The 16,472-nt window shown below is 42.2% G+C and overlaps 1 protein-coding gene across 19 annotated transcripts in view; it reads right to left on the bottom strand.

The window, feature by feature from the left end:
* Window positions 1–16,472, bottom strand: part of LOC122806573 (regulating synaptic membrane exocytosis protein 1-like) — a 3,343,889-nt gene that overhangs the window by 3,024,180 nt on the left and 303,237 nt on the right. The window lies entirely within an intron of this gene.

Raw genomic sequence — 16,472 nt, forward strand, 5'->3', positions numbered from 1 at the left:
GATTCCCTTCTCATTCTTTTTGTATGCTTTATTGTTACGACATTCATTCTTCATAGAGAGTTAATGTTAATTCTGCATGTTTTTCTCTATTTATAAGCAGGGGGCAGCGACGCGCAATCACGCTGCGCTTCGCTTACACTTTCGATATTGAAGCAATACAAATGTAAAATAGGGACATAGGTAATCTAATTGTGAAGTTCTAGGGATGGGGCTCAACATTAAGCAACGTGCTTGTGTGTTTACTAATTTGATTTTAGTTCAGTGTTCGGGGACATTCTTGTATGTTTAGCATGCATTTCAGTATCCACGGACACTGAATTAATTGCTTACTATTAGAGGCGGGCTCTAATAGTAAGCATAGTAGATTGTGCAACTGTGGGGGCATGTTTCCACCTCCGTAGAACACTTAAACACGCCCCCTGCACTCGCACACGTATCCTGTGCACGTTGAGGGTGCGGCAGCACGCCCTCATAAATATTCATATGGCACTGCTGCACCATCTGTAATGAGGATGCTCGGCGCAAGGCTAAAGCAGTCCTTGTGCCGAACTTCATGAATCCTGGGGAAAGTCTGCACTCTGGTGGCAGGAGAGGGCTGATTTCACCTATCTGAGCTAGAAATTGCTAGTAGAAAGGTCTTTGTGTGCTTAGCTGATTGATCTGTGGACTTAAAACTTGCTTTTTTCCTCATGCAGTGGCAATCAGTGGTGCCTTGTATATTTATATATATATATATATATATATATATATATATATATAGATATATATATATATATATATATATATAGATATATAGATATATATATATATATATATATATATATATATAAAACATTTTATTTTATTTTACTTTACATGTGTTTAATGGAAACGTCCAACTGGACATGTCCTTTTTCAGCGTAGACGTGGGGAGAAAACCTCTGCATAATAGATATAAGTTGAGCAAACTACGAGTACAAAACACATACAAGATACTACACTTTGAGAACATAAGCTGCTTTGAGTTACAAATATGTGACCATACATATTTAACAGCTTCCATGCAAACATTAAATATTCACTATAGATAATTAGTTAGAAATAAATCTACAGAGGTTTTGCTGAGCACATTGTACCAGCTATTTATCAGAAGCTTTAGGAAGTAACAGCTTAGATATAATTAGATTAGCTGACAGAAACAGTTTAATCGGGAGCAGTACATGGGCATAGACACTTGTTGAATAAGTGAGTTTTCTGCATTTTTTTAAATTGAGTTAAGGCTGTGATAGATGTTATGTTAGAAGGTGTTGTACTCGAGATTTTGGCAATGTAGTTTGAATATAGGGCTTCTCCAGCAATATTGTTTGCTGAGGTTATTTTTATAAGCTACAGTGTAGAGTTCTGGCACTGGAGTATGGCTGCAGTAGGTCTTGCAGGGATGGTGTTTTCTCTGGTTGACAAAAGATTTGCTGGGCCATGGTAAATTGCTTAAAGAGTAAGAGTTGGGGGAGCTCTAACCAGTTGAGTTGTTTTAGTCCAGAACAGTGGTGAGACCTAAGGGGTGAATTTGTTGCATACCTGGAGATTTTATTATAACAGGAGTCTAGTTTTGCTAAGTTGTTTTTTTCTTAAATTAGTTAATATGGGTGATGCCTAGAGTAGAGTTGAGATCAGATGGGATTCAGCAGTAGTAGTTTTTTTGCTTTTTGTAAAATACTGCCTGCTCCTACATTGTGTACCAAGTTTTTTGTGGACGTTTTTATGGTTTGGGATATGCGTATGTCAAATCTCATGTTGCTGTCTATTTCTACTCCCAGTAGTTTAGCGTGAGGTGAGGGTGAGATAACTGTGTTGTTTATTGATACAATGTTGAATGTGGGGAGGGGTTTGGTAGCTTTAGTGGGGTAGAATAGCACAAGTTTGGTTTTCTTGGGGTTTAGGATTAGGTGGGAGTTTGTTAGCCAGGTTTCTACTTTAAAGGAATTTTGTGTTAGTGTTTGTAGTTCTTGTAGGGTAGTAGTGGCACATATCACTATAGCATCACCTGCATCTTGAATGATTGAGACTTGAGGGCAGAGGTATGGCAGTTGTTTGTAAATACAGAAAAGAGTACGGGGCCACATATAGAGCCTTGGGGAACTCCTAGGGTCACAGGAAAAAGGGGTGAAAGCTCTTTTTTCCAACATACTGCTTGCTGGCACCTAGTAAGGCAGTCCTGGAACCAGGCCAACAGTAGGCTGAGATAGATTCAACTCAGAGAGGGCATTGATAAGTTTGTTGTGTAAGGCCATATTGAAGGCGTTCGATAAGTCTAGAAAGACAGAAGAAATTAACTTACTATTGTTTCTATGAAGGTTAACAGTGTTAGTAAATTACCTTAACACAGTGGTAGTACTGTGATATGGACAGAAACTGTGCTGCATATTGGTCAGTAGCTTGTTTGTATTCAAGTAGTCCATGATTTGCTTATGAACAATTCTCTCTAGTATGTCAGACAAAGGGGATAGGATTGCAATTGGATGGCAGTTAGACATATCAGCTGAATTTCCCCTTTATGCAGTGGAATAATGTGGCATTTTCCAAATAGGAGGGACTTGGTGTTCCGATACAGATCTATTGATAAGAATGAAATGATAAGAATGGATAAATAAACTCTACAACAAAAGGGAAAATTGGTGTCCAGGACCAGGAAGGAACAGGTACTAAATTGGAAGCAATAAGTTCACCAGACTCTGCTATACTTTGTGTTAGTTTTCTCTTTATTTGTTGCATTTTGTATTACTTTATTGCTTTTTTACATTTTGAATACTGTGATTTGTTTTCTTTACCTTATGTTTTACTTGTATTCTGCTTTTAACTGCATATTAAAACTTCAAAAGAGACCACAGCTCTGTCTCTTGTGAGTCAGGCAGAAATTTTTTCTCACCCACTCACCCGCTTTCTGTCGTGTTCTTAAACACCACTGTCTTTCTAGTTGCCTGTCTCTTATGTTAATTTGACCATATATCTAATTTCATCTCTGCTTTCACTGGCTTGTGTGAGTAATCACAAAATTATCATTTTGTGAAATCACTCCCCTTCAACTATTTAAATTTATTGGCCATTCTACTGTATTCCAAAGTACCAGAATACAAAAGTGACCACCCTCTTGCTGTTTTAAAAATAGTGATTCTCCACTAAAACTTAACTTCTTAGACAAGGAAAACTTAAGTTACCTACTTTCACATCTAACTTGTCTAGTGCACACTGCAGCGTTTAGGATACACCATTTTTTTTTCATCTTACCTTGAAGCATCCCTGTGACTAGCACTTGCTCTAATACCTGCTGGAAAGCACTAGGAAGCCTTAAACTGATACAAGCACTCAACCCTCCTTGCTAATAAGGAGAAATTAATCGTAGGCACTAAGCCTATAATTGCAAAGTACCTTGCTAAGGCAAGGGAAAACAGCTCCTGTACTTTACAAAAAAGCACCAAACCAGGCATGTCCATGGGTCAGCTTCCGGTGATTTCTCCTGTCCACCTGGTGAATATGGGCATACTGGAGCAATGCAGCAATTGCCTTATGTACACAGACAACCCTCTCCTCCTACCATCCACCACTACAACCTGTGAGAGATGCACTTACATAGCCAAACAGGAAGCAAAGCTCTCTCCACCCAAGACTGGGCTAGACAGTCAAGAGGAGAGAGTTAACACCTGCACTGCACCTCAAGCAACACATAGCCCTTCTAAACCCACACCTCCAACACCCACACGTAACATTAAATCCACATATGCGGAGGCCCTTAACTGTAACCTGCCCAAGCAACAAGGACCTCCAAAGCTGAAATGCAAACAAACCAATCACAACCAAAGTGTCACATAGCTCACAACACCAGTCTGCCACCCAGTAACAGCCCCTAAGGCAAAACAACGTACCTAACACTTTAGTCATATGTGACTCATCAGGCACACTGATGGCCCACTCACCAGGCTGAACAAGGAGAAAATTACAGCCAACTGCCTGCCGGGTGCCAGGATCGGCCACATAACACATGCACTCAAGTCACTCCACAAGTACAAATATGACTCTGTCATTGTCCATGTTGGAGTGAATGACTTGAGACGCACCTCCCTGGAATACATGAAAAGAGACATGGAAGAGCTCTTGGATCATGTGGCCCAGGCAGGTATATCCCTAGCCCTGAGTAAGCATCCTGCCTTCACCCAGAATGATACCAGAATATAAGGACAAAATGACTGACTTCAACAATTGGCTAAGCTTCTGGTGTCATTCAAAGGGGATCCAGTATCTGTCTACCTGGGACGACATGACTGACAGACCACGATGCTTTGCCAGAGATGATCTGCACCGGTCACCCCTGGGATTTAGGTTACTGGCTAAGGCACTTGCCACCCCTATAGTGCCTTTTTTAGGCAAAGTTCAAAGAACAAAACCACCACCGTAACAGGTACAAGCATGCAAATTCTAACGGTAATGCTACTCAATGCTAGAAGTCTAAACCTCAAAATGTACTCTCTCAAGGCACTCCTAAAAATGGAGAACATTGATATCTGTGCAGTAACTGAGACCTGATCCAAGGCTCCAGACAGCACCTCTGCAATACCAGGCTACAACTCTTACCACACTTTTCGGCCACCAAACCAGGACCAAAACACTAAAGGTGGAGGAGTGTCCATATTCACCAAGGATATTCACACCACCAGGCTAGTTGCCCAACACAATCCTTCTGAAATTTTCCAGGTGCAACTAACACTAGGTAAGACTGCAATCCAACTTGTAGCTTGCTACAGATCCCCCACCATGCCCCAAGATTCTCAGTACACCTTTCTAAACATACTGGAAAATATTAAGATGCAACCAAACACCCTAATACTGGGTGATTTCAACTATCCTGCCATTAACTGGGAAAACTACTCATGTACCAACACCTTTGCCGAATAGTTCGTGGAATTCATAAATTCCAATGCCCTGGATCAACTAATCCATAGTCCCACCAGGGGATCCAATATCCTAGACCTGCTCATTACCAACATGGGAAATCGATGCTCCATACCTATGGTCACACCCTCGTTGGTCAGGTCTGACCATAAGCTAATCAACCTTAAAATTCTCATCCCACCCCCACCCCTCAGTAAGGAAACCTCCATAAAAACCTTCTCCAAAGCCAACTTCATGCTACTCAAGTCAGAAGTGACAAACTTCATGACACCCATGCAGACGGGAACTGAAAGTTCGACTGCTGAACCTTACACTAAGGCACTGTCCGAGCACATCCACTCATGCATGAATCGTGTCATCCCAAATAGAACCAAGATGCTTTCCTCCAAATAAAGGAAGCCAATCTGGTGATCCCATGCATAAACAAATTTTTCAACAAAAGGAAGAAACTGTTGCAGAAAAGAGGAAAATCCCAGGATGCAAAAAACTCCCTTACCAGCCTCAGTAAGAAGCTGAGATCCCTCATAAAATCATCCAAAGCTAGTTGTGAAAATAAAATTGCCAAAGATTACAAAGATAACCACAAGGCATTCTATAACTATGTCAAGAATCTAAATGGCAATGCTCATATCTGCTCTGAGCTACAACAGAATGGCATTAAATATACTGATCCCAATGATATTGCCAATATCCTGGCAGATCAATTCAGTGCCAACTTCACCCCCCTCTCACCCCCTAAATCTCAATACCGGAAGATTGCCCAATTCCGGTAATAACGGCCACACAGGTAAAAAATGCACTCTCCAAAGCTAAGAATACAGCATCCATGGGACCAGATGACATCCCGGCTGTGTATTACATGAACTACAAAATGAACTGGCACCTCACCTAAGTGTCATGTTTAATCATTGCCTCACCTCAGGCTTCGTGCCCACTCCATAAGGGGGGATTCACCTTGGATCCCGGGAACTACCGCCCCATCAGTCTGATGAGCCTGATCTGCAAGGCCATGGAACATATTATCATGAAACTTATAAAGGCTTTGGCAACCTTCAGACACTGGACCCCCACCCAGTTTGGGTTCGTGAAGGGCCGATCTGGTCTCCTGAACCTGAATGACTTCCTCGAATCAGTCTCCAGAGCTGTGGACAAGGATAAGGCAGTCCACACAGCCTATCTGGACCTCGCCAAGGCCTTTGACACCATCCCCCACTCTGGAATCACAGATAGACTTACTAAGCTGGGCATTAATCCCTACGTCACTCGATGTGTTGCCAACTGGCTTACTGAAAGAACCCACACTGTAAAAGTAGCCGACTCCAAATCCAGCTCCAGACAAGTGATAAGTGGAGTACCTCAGGGTTCAGTCCTCGGACCGCTCTTGTTTGGCATCTATTTCTCTGAAGTTCAGGCCAACACTAAGGGAATCTGGCTAACAAAGTTCGCAGATGACTGCAAACTGGGAACCATTATTGAATCCCCAAATTATGTGGATACTCTACAAAAGGGCCTTACAGAAACAGATGCTTGGTGCCAGAGCCATGGGCTCAAGCTCAATGACAAGAAATGTACAGTTATCCCCTTTGGGAAAAAACATGTACCCATGAATTACCACATAACTGGCAGTACACTAAACACTGAAAGTGTGATAAGAGACTTAGGGACACAGGTGGACAGTGGTCTCATCTTCGATAACCACATCGCCACAACAGTCAGGAAATCCTTCTATGTGGCACACCTCATCACTAAGGGATTTTCATCCAGAAAAAGGAGGTCATTGTCCCACTGTACTCATCCCTCATTAACCCATTATAGAATACAACGCCCCGTTTGGTATATACCTCTCAAGACATGTGCAACAACTGGAAAGGCTGCAGAAATACCTCACTAAAAGAATCACAGACCTAAAGCAGATACCCTATGCTGACCGCCTTAAAAAACTCCAGCTATACTCTGTTGCATATCGTCTACTCAGAGGCGATCTCTGCTTAACATACAAGGCCATGTCAAACCCAGAGCTGTTGGACATGCTACACTTAAAGAAATCCTAATCCCTCAGAGTCACACACTCCAGGGATCTAAACCTTATCATCACAATAAACAAAACATGCTGGAGGGATAGGTTCCTGACCCAGACACTTCCCCAGACTCTGGAATAGATTGCCCATACATGTCAAGCAGATCGCCTCTTTGATCCTCTTCAAAAGGAACCTTGACGATTGGATGGGAGAAAGGAAATTCACCATGGGGATCATGTCAGATGCCCTGCTAGACAGAGATCCAGGGAAGTAAATAGTGTGGGAAGAAATAGCCAGGGAATTGTTATGGCTACACTTGTATAGGCCCTAGGGCTGATAGCCTAGTACCAATCTATGAACCTATGAACCAATCTCTCCTTGGCCTAAACAGGTAAATAAGGGTATTAGTGAAGTCCTCCAAAGCTAACTTTGAGTCCAAATTAGCAACGGCTACTAAAGACAATCATAAGGCCTTATTCACATATGTCCGCAATGTAAGGGGAAACACCCACATCTGCTCAAAACTGATGCTCAAGGACACCACCTACACAAATGCCATGGATATAGCCAACCTTCTGGCAGACAAGTTGCCCCCATCAGTAATCCAGGACATTCCCAGCACCTGCTCCCCACCCCTTATCTCTAGGGAACAAGTCATTACCACCCTCTCAAAGGCTAAAAACACAGCTTTCATGGCAGCTGATAACATCCCAGGCGGCACTCTGCATTAACTCATGCAGGAACTCACATCACCATTAGGCACCCTATTCAACCTAAGCTTGAGTACCAGTTTCATCCCAGCCAAGTGGAGGACGGTCACCATCATCCCTCTGCACAAAGGTGGAGCGTCCACCAATCCAAGCAATTATAGACCCATCAGCCTAACTAGCCTGATTTGCAAGGCCATGGAATGCATTACCATGGACCACATTAACAAGGACATCGGCAACCTCCAAACACTTGATCCCATACAATTTGGTTTTGTCAAGGGGAGATCATGCCTGTTACATTTGGTAGACTTCTTTGAGTCAGTCACCACAGCTATGGACAAGGGGAAGATGGTGCAAGCCACCTACCTTGACCTGGCCAAGGCCTTTGACACTATTCCACACTCGGGCATAATAAATGAATGATCCCAGCTTGGCATAAATCCATATGTGACCAGATGGGTAGCTAACTGGCTCACTGATAGAATTCACTCAGTCAAAATAGGGGAAGCTACCTCAAGTAGTAGACCCATAATGAGCAACATACCCCAGGGATCAGTCTTGGGGCCCTGGCTGTTTGGGATATACTTCTCCGAGGTGCAAGCCAAAACCAAAGGTCTATGGCTGATCAAGTTTGCAGGTGACTACATGCTGGGCGCTGTCATCAACTCCCCCCTAGTGACGTACACATACTACAAGAGGGCGTCACCCAGATAAATGGCTGGTGCCAGAAACACAGCCTCAAACTAAACACCAACAAATGCATCACCATCTCCTTTGGGGAGAGTGACGTCTCTACAAATTATCACATTAATAACAATATTCTAAGCACTCAAGCAGTTGTGAGGGACCTGGGCACCCAAGTTGACAGCAATCTAACTTTTGACTACCACGTTGCCTCCATTGTACAGAGAGCTTTCTACATGGCTTACCTCATTAGTAAGGGTATTTCTTCTAGGAACAAGGAAGTCATAACTTCCCTGTATTCTTCCCTTATCAGGCCCATCCTCGAGTATAATGCCCCTTTCAGCATGTACTTTGCAAAGCACATGCAGCAGCTAGAGAGACAACAGAGGTTCTAGACCAGGAGAATTCAGGGCTTCAAAAATCTATCCTACACGGAAAAGCTAAAATCCCTGTCAAGCTACTCTGTCTCATACAGACTCCTCAGACGTGATCGATGTCTGACATACAGAGCAATCTCTGACCCCACCTTGATGAAATTGCTGCATATCCACAAGTCAAACTCCACTCGTGATCTGCAGGCAAAACCGCAACTTGGTCTGGTACATCAATAGCACTTGCTGGCGGGACAGATTTGTCTCCCAGAGACTCCCCCATCTGTGGAATAGACTCCCTCTCCAAATCAAGCAGAGTACTTCATTATCCCTCTGTAAGAGGAACTGGATGACTGGATGGGAACTAGAAAATACACCCCTGGGAATCCACCTGTGTCCCTGCTGGACAGGGCATCTGGTGCTGACTTGTGGGAACATGGGCTAATTTATTGGCTGGGCTTATAAGGGCCTCAGGGTCAGTAGCCTAGTAACTTGCTACCATCCTATAATCCTAAATATATTTAATAATAAATAGTAAAAGAGCACAAAAATATTGACTATCTACTTACAATAAACACCAGAGTTTCAGTTCACAGGAAATATTAAAAATAATACATATGAATAGATTCACACAGATACAGAAATACAGTACTTAACTAATCCCACTATATTTTCTTGACTGATCTAAAGAATTACTATTCCTTGGTTACTTACTAAAGCAAGACAAAATGAAGTGGATGAGTGGTCTTCTTGTCAGGTTTCAAAAATGGACCGTTCTAGGACTACGGTCTTATCTGGTATTAAAGCATCATTTTAGTCCTGGATTAGAGAATTACATCGCATACATCTGATCATCTGAGTTCTGGTTCCCAAACTACCCCCCTTTACTAGAGACTGAACCAGAATCTTGAACATATGTGTTACCATACACACAGATAGAGCTTTGTTAAGATGCGTTATAGCATCTGAAAGCCATAAAACCATTTCACCACTACCACTCTTCTAGGGTAGCAATTAGTTCACTAGTAAGGACCATACAGTAGGATTCCTAGTCCTTGTTTTCTCAAACATTTTGGCTCTGGCTGTAATCAGATCTGCAAGATACAATCTTTATGGCCTATGAGGTAATTTAATTTTAGCCTATTTTTCAAAGTTAGCGGGACTGAGATTAACCTCTTCTCTTCCAGTATCCTCTGTTACAATATTAATATCAACAGTTACCATACAGTCTGACATACAGGTGCATTTATTTTTCTGTCCAACAGGACCCACTGTTGGTACATTTTTTAACACAAGCAACTTTACAAATACATTTTCAAAACAAGCACCTGTACAAATCAGTTTGATATACAAATGACATATAATTCTTTACAAAACTCCAGCTAGCTATGCTGGCATATGTTACACATTCACTGCCCTAGTTCTTCTGGTATAGCTGGCAGCACCTCACATTGTCACACACACAAGTGGAGAAAATATAAAATATTGAGTTACAAACAGATGATATTTACAAAAAAAAGATCTCTTTTTAAAATAATGGGATTATATAATAGCAAAATACCATCACTTTGTTGTGGGTAATTCATACAATAACCCAAACCCTGCCATGGTGCATCACCCTATTATACAAAGATTACGTAATGGCTATACAGATTCAAGACAATATGTTAATAAGCCATGACCATTGTGACGGTACAGCAAAGTGATATCACTGAGTGTGGTTACTCACAGAAAGAACAAAAAAATATAATCAGTATTATTATTACTACTACTGTTGTAATGTATGGAGTTCTGTGATTACAATCCAATATCAGAAGAAAGGCAGGCTAATTAAGCTCTAGTCCAGTGTAAGACCCAATATTAATAGCACTGTTAATACTGGGTCTTGAACTATGCAGTAAGTACTGTCCGTGCTGGCCAACAGACAACAATGGCAGATGCAGAAACAGTTGTGTTTCCCACTGCTGTCTGTGCTTATTAACAGTCCCTGAATTCAAGTCATATTTTCTCCCTGTACATAGTAAACTTATTTCATTTTTTAATAAATCATTGAATATCAGAGTCACTCAAAAATGTCATAAACAGACTTTCACGCTTCTTACTGTTCATAATGCATGTTGATGCAAAACCTGTCATTCTATTAACACTTTAAGCGAACCAGAGCATTATTTAAAAACTCTACATGTTTTTTGTCCTTTGTCTCACCCATAAAAATAGATAGACAGATAGACAGATAGACAGATAGATAGATAGATAGATAGATAGATAGATAGATAGATAGATAGATGCATCTGCTACTACTCTCTGTTTGACAGCACTCGCTAAGGGCTTCACCAGCATTCAAAGCCAAGGCTCTTTTTTGTAATTGTTTTCTGTAACCTGTATGCACATGGAGCAGAAAAAGTTCCTTGCACTGCAAAGAATAATGTCTGGGTCTCTGATTGTAACCCACCTTTATGTGTCTACAACATGGATGCCAATATTCATCACTCAAGCTTTGGTTTTGTGTCAAACTTCTTGGCATGCATGTTTCAAACAAATAATAACATGGTAATGATCAGAGACCCAATCATATTCTTCTGTATTATGTTTAATACTGTAAATGAGTCATCATCTAAGAGCAATATGGTGCTCTATGGCTATGCACGGGCCAGAGTCGTGTGCTATGGGGCAGCATTTGGTCCTGAAGGCAAAGCCAGAAGGATGACATGCTTAAATCATCAATGAGATCAAAATAGAAAACAAGAGAAGTTATTACCTGCTTGTAGTGTATGGTGGATATGGATTGTAGATGTCAGTATTTATTCAAGTTCAGTAGCACTGCTAAAGTTCAGTGTTGTAAAGTTAAATGTATTTATTTTTAAATTTTCATTTCAATTTTGTAACAGGAGACTACATTTCAACCACAGAAAGTGGTTTCCTGTCAGGTATACAAGTGGTCTGTACCTAATGTTATGTACAGAATGAAGTCTTATTTGCATACACCACTGAAACGTAAAGAAGGTAGAATAAAATACTATGTGGATAGTAGCACAGGTTTACCTTCTGCTTACCTTGTGTTTTTTACCTACATGTTCTTTGCAAGATATTGTCATTTTGTAAATTGTAGGAATCATGGTATTTACTCATGTGAGAATATGTTCTAAACCAGTCAAGTCATCATCTGAGTTCATTAGCGTCAGCCACAACATAATGCCCTCCAAGAAGGCCTGACACAGACTAATAACTGGTACCAGAATCATAGCCTAAGACTCAATCCCAAGAAATGCATAACGGCATCCTTTGGGAAAGAGGCCACCTCTGGAAAATGCCACTTTAGTAATACACCCCTGAAGACATGGTAATCAGAGACTTGGAAATGCACGCAGACAATAACTTGGCCTTTGATCATCATGTGTCTACAGCAGTAAGAAAAATCATTCTAAGTTGCACAACTTATAAGCAAGGGCATGGCATCTAGGTCCAGTCATGTCATTGTTCCACTGTATTCTGACCTCATCAGACCAATCGTTGAGTACAATGTCCTCTTTGGTATGTACATGACCAGGCATATACTTCAAATGGAAAGTCCACAGAGGTTCCTCACAAAAAGAATGCAAGGCTTAAATGACATATCCTACATGCACTTGGTAAAAACTCTAGCCATGTATTTGTCACCTACAGAATGCTAAGAGGTGATCTGTCTGGCATGCAAGGCATCCTCTGATCCCGCTCTTATGTACCTGGCGCACAGTCACAAAACACATTTTATCAGAATTATCTGATCTAGGAACCTAAACCCCATCTGTGACAAACAGGACATGTTGGAGGGACAGGAATGTGTCTCAAAGACTACTAGTTTACTGGAACAGGCTTTCCATCTGTGTGAAGCAGAGTTCTTCCCCATCCCAATTCAAGCAAGACTTGGACTGAAGGTTGGGAATTGGAAATTTACCATGGTCTGGCACCTATGTCTCTAATAGATAGAGGCAGCCTATAAATGCTAAATCACATAAGCCCAAGCTCACATATATAGTCCTTAAAATAATCTTGGCTAGCAAAAAAGTACAGTTGTGTACACTTACCATGAATGTAGATATTCGAGTGTATTCACTGTTGCAGTCATTACACTTGGGTTATCCTGCTGGCAGGCTACCCTCAGTCGGCCTGAACTCCAAAGTCTTGGTCTGGCGTTGGTTGCTGTTGCCTCTTCCCTGACGTCAGTGCGCCAGGGGTATAAAAGATGCAGCCAATGCCATTTTCTTCAGTTTTTCTTGCCCCAGCTGTCAGGTGCCCCCCAAAGGGTAGGCTAAAAATATGCCAATAAAACATGCATGCACCAAAATATATACAATACCTTCATCTACAAGCAAATACACCACATAGGTTGTATAGGTTAGAGAAGAGCAGATAAACTGCAGCAAAGAAATGGGGTATGGCGGGTGGGTAACCTGGACTGCAACAGTGAATACACTCGAACATCTACATTTATGGTAAGTGTACACAACTGTACTATGTTCTTTGTGTTTCCCTGTTGCAGTCATTACACTTGGGTTGAATCCCAAAGCTATGGTTGGGAGGCTGGAACTAAATAGCATTAGGAGCAGCTATGAGGCCCTGCAGAACTGCAGTGGCAAAGCCTGCCCTGGATTTAGAGTACAGTGGTAAATGATCGTGCTTTGTAAAGGTGTGCACTGAACTCCAGGTAGCAGCCTCTAAAATGTCTTTGGTTGGTACTCCCCTGAAGAAGGCTGCTGAAGTGGCTGCTGCTCTGGTTGAATGTGCCCTAATGCCCTTAGGCACTGGCTTGCCATGTTGTGAATAGCAGAAATGAATGCAGTGGCCTATCCACTTTGAAATAGTCTGCTTTGAGATAGCCTTTCCTTGTGATCCTGCAGCATATGCCACTAGTAGTTGCTCTGTCTTTCTGAAAGCTTTGCTTCTGTTCAGGTAGAAGCGTAGCTGTCTGTGTATGTCCAAAGAATGCAGAATTCTCTCCCCCTTATTCTGTGGGTTTGGATAAAAAGTAGGCAGATGAATAGTTTGGTTAAGGGCCACAATGGACACTACCTTAGGCATAAATGTCGGGTTTGTCCTCAGAGAAACCCTGTCTGGATAAAAAATTATAAAAGGCTCCATAGCCATGAGTGCCTGTAGCTCTGAGACTCGTCTTGCAGAGGTTATTGCTACGAGCAGAGCTGTTTTCCAAGATAAAAACTTTATATCAGCTGTAGCGGCTGGCTCAAAAGGAGGCAGGGTGAGTTTTTCCAAAACATAATTGAGGTCCCATGCAGGTATTGGTGATCTCCTTGGAGGCCTTAAGTTTTTGGCTCCTCTGAGGTACTGCCTTAACAACAGATGAGAAAAGATTGGTGGCTTTGTATTGTAATGAGCCGAAATGGCAGAGGCATGAATTTTGATTGATGAAAAGGACAGGCCTTTGTCCAGCATCTCAGTTAAGTATTGCAAAATCTGAGGAATATTTGGTACAGCTGTGTCAATTCCTTGTGCCTGGTTCCAAGCACAGAATATCTTCCATTTTCCAGCGTAAGATTTTCTGGTACTAGGCCTTCTGGCCACCAAAATGACATCCATTACAGCTTTAGTGAGAGGCACGTTTTTATTTACTACATTATCCGCCATGCTGCCAGATTTAAGGTCTTTAATTGGCTGTGCAGGATCTGATTGTTTTGTTGGGATAGTAGATGAGGTATCTGAGGCAAGGTCCAAGCTGGGCATTGAGACAAGTTCCTTAGGATTGGGTACCAGTGCTGGCGGGGCCTGTCTGGGTCAATCAGTATCATCTTTGGCTTCTCTTGTCTGACCTTTAGGAGTACCTTGGAGAGGAGAGGCAGTGGAGGAAAGGCATATACTGCTAAGCTTTTCCAGCTGAAAGAGAGGGCATCCACTTTCCATGCTTGTCTGTGATAAGTCCTTGTGCAGAATCTTTTTAGTTGGCAGTTGTGAGGAGAGGCAAATAGATCTATATCCGGGCATCCCCATTTCCTTGTTATCATGCTGAAGACTTGTGGATCCAATTTCCACTTGTGGGGATCCATGAGGTTTCTGCTTAGTTCGTCTGCCAGAGTATTTATCTTTCCTGGCCTGCAGATGTACTTGGTAAGTCAAAGCTGTGTCCCACAGAGTCATGGCTAGTCTGCAAAGGGGGTAAGAATGAGTGCCTCCCTGCTTGTTTATATACCACATGACCGTGGTGTTGTCTGTCTTTATCAGTAGTTGTCCCGGATGAAGTAGGTCCTTGAAGGCTGTCAGGGCATTCTGGACAGCTAGCATCTCTTTTTGATTGATATGTAGATGCATTTGGTTTGCGGCCCATGTTCCTTGAATACATCTTCCTGCCATGTGGCCCCCCCAGGCATAATCTGATGCATCCGTTGTTAATATCTGCCTGGCTGGGGATAAAGTGAATGGCTGTTTCTTGTTCTGGTGACAAGCCTTCACCCACCAACGAAACTCCTGTTGCAGGCAGGCAGTCTTCCTTTTTTTACATTAACAATGTTCATATGTCTGTTATGTACTTGGAGCTTTTCTCCCCGGGCCTCCGCTGAAAATGGACATGTATCCAGTCGGACTCTCCCGGTTAACAAATGTAAAATAAATAAATAAATAAATATTGTTTTCATGCTGTGGCAATGTTGAGTCCAAACACTTTTTAGGTACCATTGAAGTTTCCTCATATGCAGTCTCGCATATGGAATTAGTAGAATGCAGGATGCCATGAAGCCCAAAGCCTGCAGAATTTTTCTTGCAGATAACTGGGCCTTTGTTGCCAACAGGTTGAAATAGGTAGTCAGTTGCCTTTGTCTGGCGTGAGATAAGCCATCTGGGCAGTTGTATTTAAGCTTGCACTCAGGGATATTATCTCTTGAGAGGGTACTAGTTTTGATTTCTTTTTGTGGACTGTGTACCCTAGGCCTGTTAGAAATCTCTTTACAAACGCCAGATGCTGTAGTAGAATGTCCTTGTTCTCTGCTTGAATGAGGCAGTCGTCCAAGTAAGGATATATTTGCATTCCTCTTTGTCTGCAGAATGCAATTACTGGTGCCAGGCACTTTGTGAAGACCCTGGGCACAGTAGATAAGCCAAAGGGCAGTGCAGAGAATTGGTAGTGCATTGAGCCAGCTTTGAATCTGAGGTATCTTCTGCATGTTTGTCTGATTGGGACATGCACGTATGCCTCTTTTAGGTCTAAAGTCACCAGCCAAGCCTTCTTGCCCAGCATGGGCAGAAGTTGCAGTAGAGTCAACATTTTGAATTTTGGTATATCCAGAAATGTGTTTAGAATAGATAGGTCCAGTATTGGTCTCCAGGTGTTGTCCTTTCTTGGAACCAAAAACAGTCTTGAATAGAATCCTTGTCCCTGCTCTTGCTTTGGTACTTGTTGAATGGCCCTCATGTACATGAGGGATGAGACTTGCTTTTGTGCCTCTGCCCATTGATGTTTTGGCAGGTCTGGCCAACCGTTTGTCCTTGGCAGAGTATGGAAGTGAAACTTGTAGCCTTGTGACACTGTGTCTAGGACCCATTTGTCCTGGGTTATTATGTGCCAGTTTTGAGAAAAAAGTGCTAGTTTTCCCCCTAAAGGTGCTGCCAGAAAATAAGTGCTTGGTGCAGGCAGGGGGAAGTCATTCGGACAGTTTCCTGTATGGTTGTGATTTGTCTTCTCCACTTTTGGAGGTAGAAGCACCCCATTGTTTAGACCTGTATGAGCCTTGGGGCTGGGATCTGCCTCTTGGGCATCTGTATCTGCTCCTTTGTGGTCTGTC

Source organism: Protopterus annectens, chromosome 1.part1 (genome assembly GCF_019279795.1).
Source record: "Protopterus annectens isolate FY-2018-M chromosome 1.part1, PAN1.0, whole genome shotgun sequence".
Lineage (NCBI taxonomy): Eukaryota > Metazoa > Chordata > Ceratodontiformes > Protopteridae > Protopterus > Protopterus annectens.